Here is an 11,641-nt window from a genome sequence, read left to right as displayed (position 1 = left end):
CAGAATTGAACCTGGGACCCTTCAGTCCCCAGGCTGATGCTCTATTCACTGAGCCAAATCAGCCAGGGCCATTATAACCATTTTGAAATGTATAGTTTTGTTGCATTAAGTACATTCACATTATTGTGCAACCATCACCATGTTGATCTCCAGAACTTTTTCATCTTCCCAACCTGAAACTCTGTATCCATTAAATACAAACTCCCTTGCTTGCTTCTGCAGCACATATATTAAAATTGGAATGATACAGAGAAGACTAGCATGGCTCCTGTGTAAGGATGACACACAAATTCATGAAGCATTCCATATTTAAAAATAAATAAAATAAACACAAGCTCCCTATGCTTCCCTACCCTGGCAACTACCATTCTATTGTTCTGTCTATATAAACTTGACTATTCTGGGTTCCTCATATAAGTGGAATTATAGAATATTTGTTTGTTTTTGTGACTGGCTTATTTCGCTTGTTTATGTCTTCAGAGTTTATTGATTTGTAGCATATGTCAGAATGTCCTTTTTTTAAGTCTGAATAATATTCTGTTGTATGGATATACCACATTTTGTTTATCCATTCACCCATCAGTGGACACTTGGGTTGTTTCTATGTTTTTGATTATGAATAATACTGTGAAGAAATCTACATGCACTCTTGCCTCCCACAATATAGCCCACGTAATCCCTTTAAATACACAAGTATGGTAAAATCGCCTCTTGCTTAAGAGTCAGTTTTCCAATGCTTTCAGGTAAGACCTCACCACCCTAGTTTCTTGAATACAAAGCCCTTGAAGACACCTGCTGCTTCTCTTGCGGAAATGGCCTTTTCTTCCACTTCTTCTTCTTTCCTTTAAGACTTCAACTCTTGCTCATTTCCTGGGCGAAGGATTTCCTGATCACCCGCCTTCTCTAGGTCAGGGGACGCTCTCCTCCCTCTTCCACTTTCCCCTCCTACCACTTGTCACAATTGGCACTAGGTCATCACGCATATTTGTGACAATTTTGTTGTTTCCATCATTAGCGAGTAAACCTATGAGGGTGAGGGAATTACCCGGTCCTACAGCGCCCGTCAGGGCCTGGCATCTAGTCAGCGCTCAATACTTCAGTAATCAGTTACAATAATAAATCCTGAGGAAGCAGCTGACCCCTCCCTCCCCGAGGCCGAGCCACAGTGCAGGACTGGGTTGCCCTGCGGGCTCTGGCCGCCGGTCCTCATCCCCGCCCCAGCTGCCCCCCATGAAGGTCCTCGGTCCCCCGAGAAAGAGGCTAGAGTCCGCCCCCGCCCCGCTCGCACGAGGAGGGTTACGTCGGAGGGGCCCCGGCCGCAGCCACACCGGCGTCCGCCGGGCGGGGGCGGGGCCGGCCCGCATACGTCACTTCCGGTGTACACAGCCGGTCGGGGCGGTGTGCTGGGGGCCGGGGCGCGTCGCAGGTGAGGAGCGGGCGCGAGCGGGCGCTGCCTGGCGCAGGCGGGAGGGGTAGGGGGGCGGCGGGTGGCTGGCGGGTCGCGGCCGGGGCTGGAAACTGGACGAGCCCGCAGGGCGCCGAGCCGTAGGCTCCCGCCCCTTGCCCGTCCGCTGTGGAGGACGCGCCGGGTTCTGGGGGCGCTGGCCGGGCGGACGGAAGCCTGGAGGGCCTCCTGGCTCGTGCCCAGGCCCGGAGGAGCGGCGGGGACCCCGAGGGCGCGGGGCTGGAGAGGCGGGGGCCAGGCGCTCCCTCGGCCGGCGCCGAGACCGACTCCGGAAGCCCTCGGAGCGGTCGGCGGAGGGACGGCGGCCTGTGGGAGGCCGGGGTCCGCCGGGACAGGCTGGGGACGTGGCCCTCACGCCGCCCCGCGGCTGCCCGGCCGCTGCGCGCACCTTCCTCGCGGAGCTGGTGCCATTCACGCCGGCGCCGTCGGGCTGGGGCGGCTCCGCGGGGTCCCGGGAGCACGGGACCGAGGAGGATGAAGGACCCACGCGCCTGCGGCGAGCGCAGGGGCAGGGGTGTGTCTTCCTGCTGCGCGCGGGGCCGGGAAAGAAGCGTGCCTGGCTGGCATGATAAGAATTTTGTTTGTAGTCCTTGCAGAATTTGCCAGATGAACACTCAGCTTGGGGAGGGGGCAGTTTGAAAATAGCTCGCTCCCTCCCCACCCCTCCATCATACGGCAAAATCAATTCTCCTCTCCTCACAGTCAAGACAACACAAAGTACTGTGATAATACTTTTTAAAATGACAGTCATCCACCAACCTACCACTCAGTGACAACCATTGCTAACATTTTGGTGGTATCAATAAATATAGTCCTATATTATTTTTATGGACTTAAGAGTATACCATTGCGTATCATAAATTTAACCAAGCCCTACAAATGAACATTTAGATTGTTTCCAGTTTGTCACAAGATAAACAATTCTGTCAAAAGGATTTGTCTGATACAGGAGAATTTTACAAATAAGGGAAAAGGTAACATTCATTTAAAAAATACATAGTATTTTTTAAAAATAAACTTAGGTTTTTTTTGCATTGTTGACATGTTTGAAAAATTCTCCATCCCGATATTTAAAAATTCCATGTTTACTTCTCATTTCACGGTTTTTGTTTGTTTTTTAACTGTTAGCTATTTAATCTACTTAAAATTTGGTTTTGGTTTAAGACATGAAATATTTTCCAAATGGGTTAGTTGTCCTGATTTTATTGAAAAGTTATAACTGCTATTTTATCCTGTTTTAGACCTGAAGTTCTAAGTATGTTTTTGTAAGAGGATTACTTACAAATTTGATATCTAGATTTTGTATATGCTGTTTTTAAATTTCATTCACAGTATTTTTTTAAAATCATGTTTCTTTACAAGTCCAGGAAACATTTCATGTTTGAGATTTTTTTTTCCCTCTTAAAAAGTTGAGTTTATTGCTGTTTCATTTGCTTTCTTGCTGACAAGATAACAAACCATATGAAGAGTTCAGGTTTGTTGTGGCAACTTTTCAGTCTGGCATTTGAGATTCTAATCTTCCTCTATTTTTGCACACGAATACGTAGGTTAGCAGTGGAGACCAAGATAGAAAAGTTCTCAGATTCCCTTGGCAAGCCTAGATTTTTCAATCTAAAATTATCTCTGGATTTTTTGAAGACAGCATGTTTTAAGCATCATCTTTAAAATTTTTTAAACAAGTTGCACATGATTTTGTTGACAATTTTACTAAATGTTCATTTTGTTGAAAACCTGAAATCTAATACACCAGCTTTATGTTAAGTGGGTCTTCTAAGTCTATAGGAAAATAATTGTATCTCAGAGTTAGAAGGCTGGGCATCAGATGGATTGGATGTCCGTCCACTCTCTCTCATTCCTTCCTGTGACTGTCCTTGGTGGAAAATGATGACTTTCCTAGGTAGACAAAGAAAGTTGGCTTGAACAAGGAATTGCTTTATTTTGGATTTACAGGAAAAGCAGGATGCCATTTTCTCTTAGTATAAGTTTGAAGAGAGCCTGACTGTGTGAGGGGTTGTGCTTCATATGTCTTTATCTCTATTGACCCTGTCCTCCTGAGGGTCCCCTGATTGATAGAGGCAGTGGCTGCTGCGTACTCATTTCTCTTGACCTTGACCATAAATATCTGGCATGGTGAACCACACTTTCTTGCTGTTGTGAGTCTCCTTTTGGTTGGCCTTCTTGACTTGGAGCTGTTGTGGTCATTTTCTTAACTTTGTGCCTGTGCTTTCTTCACTTGTCTTTGCTGCTCCTCTTCTTCCTACATCTGCCTGGAGCTTTTTTTTTCTTTTTTCTTTTTTGTTAATCCTCACTGGATATTTTTCCATAGATTTTTAGAGAGTGGAAGGGACGGGGAGAGACAGAGAAACATCAATGAAATACATCGATTTGGTTGCCTCACACATGAGCCCCAACCAGGGCCAGGGATCGAGCCTGCAACCAAGGTATGTGCCCTTGACCAGAATCAAACCTGGAACCTTTCAGTCCACAGGCTGACCAGCTAGGGCTTGGGAACATTGTCTAAGGCTTAGCTTCATGCCTCTACCCTTGTCCTTTAATACACGCTCCTTCCCACTCATTGGATATGTATGTGACTTCTAGGTAGAGATGCTCTTCACCCCCTCACCCTGCCTCCACTCAGTAACCACAACTCAGATTTTGCTGCAGGTGATTTATATCTTTCTAACTGACCCTGGAGATGTTCCTGAGCCCATACTTTTTCCAGGTCATGGAGCCTTTCAATGCTTCCCAAGGTGGCCTGTCCTCCTCATGACTAAGGTTCTTGTTAGTTGACATAGCACATCTCTTCTTCCTTCTTGATTTGGGTTATATTTGTCATATGCTTTCTATCCCTACAAATTGATTTAAACTTTGTACCTTTGCTCAGGGACCTCAGACATAATCTGAGATAAGAAAGATGAAATCCAGTCAATTTACTGTTGAATTTAGTTAGGTTTATATTTATGAAGTTTTTGCAGTATAAGCAGTTACTAAACTGGAAGATTGGAATACAGAGCCACAAGGCGCAGCCTGGGGATAAAAACCAAATAATCCATTGCCATAACATCAACCAGGTTTTAGAGATCTTGCCTGTTCCACCTCTAGGGCCTACAACACAATGTTCTGGGAACAATTAAGTTTTTGTTAAATGAATGAATCAGTGATCATCTAGGAATGAAATCAGAATAAATGTTACCCAAAACAGCTATCTATAGAAAAGATATAAGCCAAGAGACATTTTGTAAATGGAGTTTGGAGAATTTCAAGGAAAACTTTTTAAGTTCAATCAAAATGACCCAGTTATAACCCCAGAAAAGCATGATTGGAATTTGTTTGTAGCCTGGATGCCTAAACTTAATTTAGTATCCTCAGAAGAAAGACTGCGTTTTTTTAGAGGGAGGGGGTTGGGATGGTGTCTGTGGGAATTGGGGTAGTGGGTCCAAGTGAGGAATCAGGTGGTGTGTCTGTAGCACTGTCTGGAGGCCTTGCACAGAGGAGCTGTGAGTAGTTCCCCACCAGCCTCTGCACTACCAGATGGGTGCATTCCTGTTGATGCCTTTAGCCAGGAAAATCCCTTGCTTTGCTTCCATGCTCTTAATACCCTCTGCTTAGAACATGGCTTCACATGAAGATTTCCTGCCAAGGTGAGAATGTGAGTTGCTGAGAGCTTTGCATCCAGACTGCTTGGGTCAGGTCCTGATCTTGAGATGCTGGCTGATCTCTCTGTTTCCCCATCTGTAGAATGGGGGTAATAGTAACGTCTTCCTCTTCGCTGTCTTGCACCTGCTCAGTGCTCAGTATTAGCTCTCATCAGTATTTATAAACTTAGTAACTGATCTTCTGGTTAATGCATCCGTTATCTTTGAGCTTAGATAGCCTGAATTAGTCCCCCTGAACTTTGGTGCACTGACAAAGCTGAGCACCATAAGGTGGAAGTCATGACAGATAGGCTCTTCCCGAACCGGTCATCCAGAGAATCCAGCTGCAGTTGTTAGGGAAGACTTTCCTGGAGAAGGTTGTGCTTGAGCTGAGTACTGTGGGAAAAAGTTAGTGAGTCCAGCCCCACAGTAAGGGGTAAGTCCAGCACACTTAGGGCACTGACAGGTACAAAGGTGTACATGTGAGCAAGCATGAGGTATGTGAGCTGCAGGAGATAGAGGGTAAAGGGTGGGCAGGTATGAATAGAGGGAAATGAGATTGGAGAGGAAAGTGGGACCAGCTCTTGAAGAAATAAGATCTCACTTACTGGGCACTAACCGTGCCTCAGGTGCAGTGGTAATCTCTTAGACCAGCCGTGGGCAAACTATGGCCTGCGGGCCTTTTGAAATGAATAAAACTATTGAAAAAGAAGACTGTACCCTTTTATGTAATGATGTTTACTTTGAATTTATATTAGTTCACACAAACACTCCATCCATGCTTTTGTTCCGGCCCTCCAGTCCAGTTTAAGAACCCATTGTGGCCCTCTAGTCAAAAAGTTTGCCCACCCCTGTCTTAGACTCACTGTGCTAGTCAGATTTTATGCTGTTTTGTGTTTGTTACCTTGTTTAGTCCTCATAACAACCCTATGATGTAGGTACTTGCTAATACTATTTTAGGAGAAGTGACATGTTGAATGTCACCTGGTATGTCTCTGTTGATTCAGCATGCACATTTCTGAAAGGCTAACCCTTGATATCTTTTGTACATTTAAAAGCCTTTTGTGACTCCTATTTCCTGATGCAGCCCAAGCCCACCAAGATCCTCTGGCTTCATGAAACCATCTTGGGTGAAAGTGTGAAAATATGTGTATTTTAAAATATGTGTATCTTAAAACAGCATGGGTGTGCCCGGCTGGTGTAGCTCAGTGGTTGAGTGTCGACCTATGAACCAGGAGGTCAGGGTTCGATTCCCAGTCAGGGCACATGCCCGGGTTGTGGGCTCAATCCCCAGTAGGGGGCCTGCAGGAGGCAGCCCATCCATGATTCTCATCATGGATGTTTCTCTCTCTCTCCCTTCCTCTCTGAAATCAATTAAAAAAAAAATACACACACACACACACATATTTAAAAAAACAGCTTGGGTGCAAATAATGAATCAAGCTCAGAGAAATATCATTCAATGAAAAAGGCAAGACGCAGAACAATATGTACCCATTTGTATAAAGAAAAAAAGAGAGAGACCTGAAATAGGTTTCTAAGTACAGAAATTTCTGGAATAATAGAAAAGAAATAGTGGTTGCCTGTGGGAGGAGGCCCCAGAAATCTAGGCTGTTAGACTGACCCAGCTTTTCTTGTGTACTCTTATATAGTGTACAGAATTTTTTCATTCTGTATGTGTATTGTATTTCAATTAAAAGTTAATAAAAATAAAATTTTAAATGCTATGTAGACAGCAATCATTTAGAGAGAAAATGTAACCTAGAGGTTAAGAGCAAGTACTTTATCCAGATTGCTTGGGTTCGAGTCCTGCCTCGGCCATTTACTAGTTACTAACCTCTAACTTAGAATCTTTCTTTACCTCATTTGACCCTGTCTGAAAATGGGGAGGTAATAGTATCTACCTCCTGGGGTTATAGTGAGGCTTAAATGCGTTTATATTTGTGAAGTTTTTAGAACAGTTCCTGACAGATGTGGGTTTTTGGTGGTGGTGGTGGTGGTGGTGGTGTGGCCCTGCTCTGTGCACTGCAGTGAATGTGAAGATGGGTCCAGCCTCAGTCTCTGTGTGTTTACAATTCATCTGGAAGGGGAAAGCATACAAAGCTAAAAGGAGCAGTGGCAGTGGAGGCTGCAGGAGCTCAGGAAAGGCTCCATGGGAACTGAAGGGGCCCAAGTTGGTTTCATTGAAAACAGTGGATCTTAAATAAGAGTAACTTCTAGCCCTAACCGGTTTGGCTCAGTGGATAGAGCGTCAGCCTGCAGACTCAAGGGTCCCAGGTTCGATTCCCGTCAAGGGCATGTACCTTGGTTGTGGGCACATCCCCAGTGGGGAGTGTGCAGGAGGCAGCTGGTCGATGTTTCTCTCATCAATGTTTCTGACTCTCTATCCCTCTCCCTTCCTCTCTGTAAGAAATCAATAAAATATATTAATAAAAAAAAGTAACTTCTAGAAAAAGTGAAAGGAGAGAAAAGGGCACAAAGGGACTTGTTCTAAGGGTGATGTGTGTTCCAGATGGACAGGTAGAGGAGTGAGACAGGAAAGAGCCTTCAGGGAGACTGAAATTGGAATGTGCCATGCGATTGCAGGCCAGAGTTTTCCTTTAGCGTATGTAAAATAATGATTACTAAATGATAACATCTTGGGCTTGTGAAATGTGGCCTTACCTTGATCTTTAAGAGGATGAGGTATTCCTCTATAATTTATTTAATGACTCCCTTAATGCAGGACATGTGGGTTACTTCCAGGTTGATGCTTATAGACAGTGCTGCCAGTGAGCATGCTGAATGCAGATCCCCATATTCCTGAGTCAGTTTCTAGGGTTCATTTCTAGGTGGTATTGCCCCCCCCCCTTTTTTTTTTTAATAATTTCGACTATATTCCATGTGTCTGGGCCACTGTCTGATAGGTGATTTTTAAAATTTGTAGTTGTAGCTCTAGTTGGTTTGGCTCAGTGGACAGAGCGTCAGCCTGCGGACTAAAGGGTCTCTCTCAGGTTCGATTCCAATCAAGGATATGGGCTGGTTGTGGGCTGGATCCCCCAGTAGGGGGTGTGCAGGAGGCAGCTGATCAATGATTCTCTCTCATCATTGATGTTTCTATCTCTCCCTCTCTCTTCCTCTCTGATATCAATAAAAATATTTTTTAAAAAGAACGTGGTACAGTCTTGTCCAGACTTGTCATTCATTTTAAAAAAATTCGTAGTTATAAAAAATCGTAATGGAAAAGTCTTTTAGTGTGGAATTAAAGCTAAATATTACCTGAAAAAAATCTAATTTTTCTACTAACAATTATTTGAGAATTAGGTGCTAGTGAGATGGTAATTATGATTGGGGAACTTGGGAATACTTGAGTCTTTTCCCACCCCACTCCCAGGTCCCAGAGGTGGATGTGCGTGCCTGAGAACACAGGCAGAGGCAAGCTGGCTTGGCTCCCAGACTGAGCACTTGCTGGCAGCTGTGGTAACCTATGTAGGGAGAGGCAAAGGGGTCCCTCTCACCACTACAGGGACCTACCCATTCTGCCTGGAGAGTACATACACCACATCCTGTGCTTCAGTAATTCCTCAGCATTGTCCATGTTCTTCTAGCCTGGGGCCGAAAGAGGAGGGAGTAATAGGTAGGGAAATGGGAGGAGCAGTGACCTCTTTTTCCCTCTGGAGGACACAGGGCAATACTCTTTTAGTTTGTTTCCAGGACCTTGGGAGTTGGGGCCAGAGGTGAAGGAAGGTAAGTAATATGTTTTAAAGTAGTTGTAACTGTGCAGTAGTTTGGTGGGGAGGGGAGTTTATTTATATTTATTTTACTAATGGTAGGACAGAATGAAGAATTTCAGTAGAAGGTAAAATGCTGCCCTCTGACTAGTTCCTGGCTTCTTCAGAGCAGTAACGTCCATTTACTGAGGGAGATTCAGGATATGCCAAGTGCTGTCCTTTATGGATTTAATCCTCAGCACAGAACTGAAGAAATTGAGGCACAAGAGTTCAAGTAATTTGCCTAAGGTCATAAAGTTGTTTTTTGCTTTTTCTAAAATCTTTATTGTTGAAAGTATTACATATGTCCCCTTTCTTCCCCCATCGACCCCCTCTAGCCCTCCCCCGCACTCCCCACCCCAGGCCCATTCTTCCCCACAAACATTCCAGCAGGTCAAATATTTAGCAACGAGGACATTAAAGAAGTCTCTCCACTCCTTCCAGGGGCAGGGAAGACAGCCTTGGAGAGCAGTCCTACTATGTGCGTGGCACTGCTCCAGGCACTGAGGATTCAGTGGTGAATGAGACAGACACAGTTCTTGCTCTCGAGGAGTTTACTTAACAGCCTTAATGGAAGAAAAAGGAGCGGAAGCTTCCATTTACTGAATGGGCTCCTCACTGTGACTGCTTGCTGTTCCTTTTCAGAGATGGAAGGCTTGCTGGGTGTATAAAATTGGAGTCAGTGTTCCCAGCCTGGAGGAGGGCCATCGGTAAAAATTTTTATGGGTGCCTTACATTTTCAGAAATGGTCCTGGATCTGAAGCATATTTATCTAAAATTTATATAATTCTCCATAGTAAGAATTTCCAAATTACAGTTTGATCTACCCATTTGTATATATGCTACTTGATAAATACTTGTTTTTCCCATTTGAGGTCAATTTTGGGTAGGTTCGTTCCACAGTACAAGTTAAGAATGAGTAGCACCATAGAATTTTAAGTTTTCTTTAAAAACTTTCTAAAGGATACATTCGTTTTCACTAGCTCAGCTTTTTCAAATTTGGAAATTTTGGATAACTGGGCTAAAACTAGGCTTAAACAGAGCTGAGTGGATCAAGGCCTTTTCATACTGTAACACACTGTAACAGAAATAAATTCCAGGTTTCTAATAGATGTAGATTTCTCAGAAAATTTTTTTAAAATACATTTTTATTTATTTCACAGAGGAAGGGAAAAGGAGAGAGAGAAACATCAATGATGAGAGAGAATCATTGATTGGCTTCTTCTGGCACGTCCCCCACTGGGGATCAAGCCCACAACCTGGTCATGTGCCCTTGACTGGAATCGAACATGGGACCCTTCAGTCCGCGGGCCAACACTCTATCCACTGAGCCAAATCAGCTAGGGCTCAGAAAATTTTTAACAAATTGGGCTTGAAAAATTACATCAGTGCTGTCCTGGCCGGTGTGGCTCAGCTGGTTGAGCATCATCTCACACATCAAGAGGTTACAGGTTCTTTTCCTGGTCAGAGCACATGCCCGGGTTTCGGGCTTGATTCCCCAGTATGAGGCCTGCTGGAAGCAGCCCATCAATGTTTTACTCTCACATCGATGGTTCTCTCTCAAAAAAATTTTTTTTTTAATTACATCAGTGCTTTGTGATTTTAAAAAATTATTTACTTTAAAGTAGTTATTCTCCTTAATTTACAGTTGAATTTCCATTAAGCAGCACAGTTTTTGTTTGGGAATGTTTTCATAATGCTTGGGTGCATTTGATGTGAATTATTTTAATAGTCCAAAGCCATTTTAGTTTATAGATAAAAGCTTCATTTTACATGGGCCACTTTGTTCACCCCTTGGTGGTTTGTGGTAGTTGTTTATATAAAAGTATTTTCTTTTCTTAAATATATTTTCTATTGATTTCAGAGAGGCAGGGAGAGGGAGAGATAGAAACATCAATGTGAGAGAGAATCATTAATCGGCTGCCTCCTGCACGCCCCCCACTGGAGATGGAGCTCACAACCTGGGCCTGTGTCCTTGACTGGAATCAAACCTGGGACCCTTCAGTACGCAGGCCAACGCTCTATCCACTGAGCCAAACCACGACCTCCTTGTTCATAGATCCACGTTCAACCACTGAGCCAGCACATGTGGGCAATAAGTATTTTCTTGGCAAGGCTTTGTCCCTCCCACCCCATTCCCCTTTTTTCCTTCTTTTGAATATTTCTGTTTAACAACTCAGAGTGTTTCTCTAATAACATTCTTTCAAAAGTTCTAATACTTGTTTTGTTTGAATGGCAACAAGCTTTGAGAGTTAGTCTTTTGACTTCATTAGAAGCCTAAACACAAGTCTTAGAATACAGTAAGTTAATTTATTACCAGAAAGTCAGATAGCTACATCTGTCCTCAGCAGGACTAAGTAATAATGGATCTTTAAAAAATTAAATGTTCGCCCTGCTGGCATGGCTCAGTGGTTGAGCATCAACCTACGAATCAGGAAGTCAGGGTTCGATTCCCGGTCTGGGCACATGCGTAGGTTGATGTTTCTGGTTCTCCCTCTCCCTTCCTTTCTGAAATCAATAAAAATATATATTTTTTAAAAATTAAATGTTCACTATTTTTCTTTGTATGACATTGAAGATATGGTGATTACCTTCCATTTCATTTATTTTTCTACTTTTTTATGTAATGACTTTTAAAAATTAAACTAGCCTTTGATTTTCCTCTTTTTCCACCCTCCCATCTCCACCCCCACCCTCACGCCCACCAAAATACCCAAAATTAAACTGTCCTTCATCTATATGACTGTTTTAACACATTTGGCCTGTTGTTGTTGTTTTTTGGTTTTTGTTTT

The 11,641-nt window shown here is 43.7% G+C and overlaps 1 protein-coding gene and 1 non-coding gene across 6 annotated transcripts in view; both read left to right on the top strand.

The window, feature by feature from the left end:
• The first annotated feature begins 210 nt into the window (after window positions 1–210).
• LOC132217741 (U6 spliceosomal RNA) lies at window positions 211–313 on the top strand. Its single transcript, XR_009448999.1, has one exon. It is a non-coding gene; the product is annotated as a U6 spliceosomal RNA (small nuclear RNA).
• A 958-nt stretch (window positions 314–1,271) lies between these two features.
• Window positions 1,272–11,641, top strand: part of GARRE1 (granule associated Rac and RHOG effector 1) — a 101,264-nt gene continuing 90,894 nt past the window's right edge. For 2 of the 5 annotated variants that reach the window (XM_059666972.1, XM_059666966.1), the window contains exon 1: window positions 1,346–1,426. The gene's annotated coding sequence lies outside the window, so the exon portion shown is untranslated. Of the gene's footprint in view, window positions 1,427–10,536; window positions 10,938–11,641 lie in introns of those variants that run through there. The other 3 variants (XM_059666970.1, XM_059666968.1, XM_059666967.1) reach the window with 2 other exon arrangements.

This window comes from Myotis daubentonii, chromosome 15 (assembly GCF_963259705.1).
Source record: "Myotis daubentonii chromosome 15, mMyoDau2.1, whole genome shotgun sequence".
Classification (NCBI taxonomy): domain Eukaryota; kingdom Metazoa; phylum Chordata; class Mammalia; order Chiroptera; family Vespertilionidae; genus Myotis; species Myotis daubentonii.
Note: the sequence above shows the minus strand (reverse complement) of the source record. Positions and strands in the feature narration are given on the sequence as shown.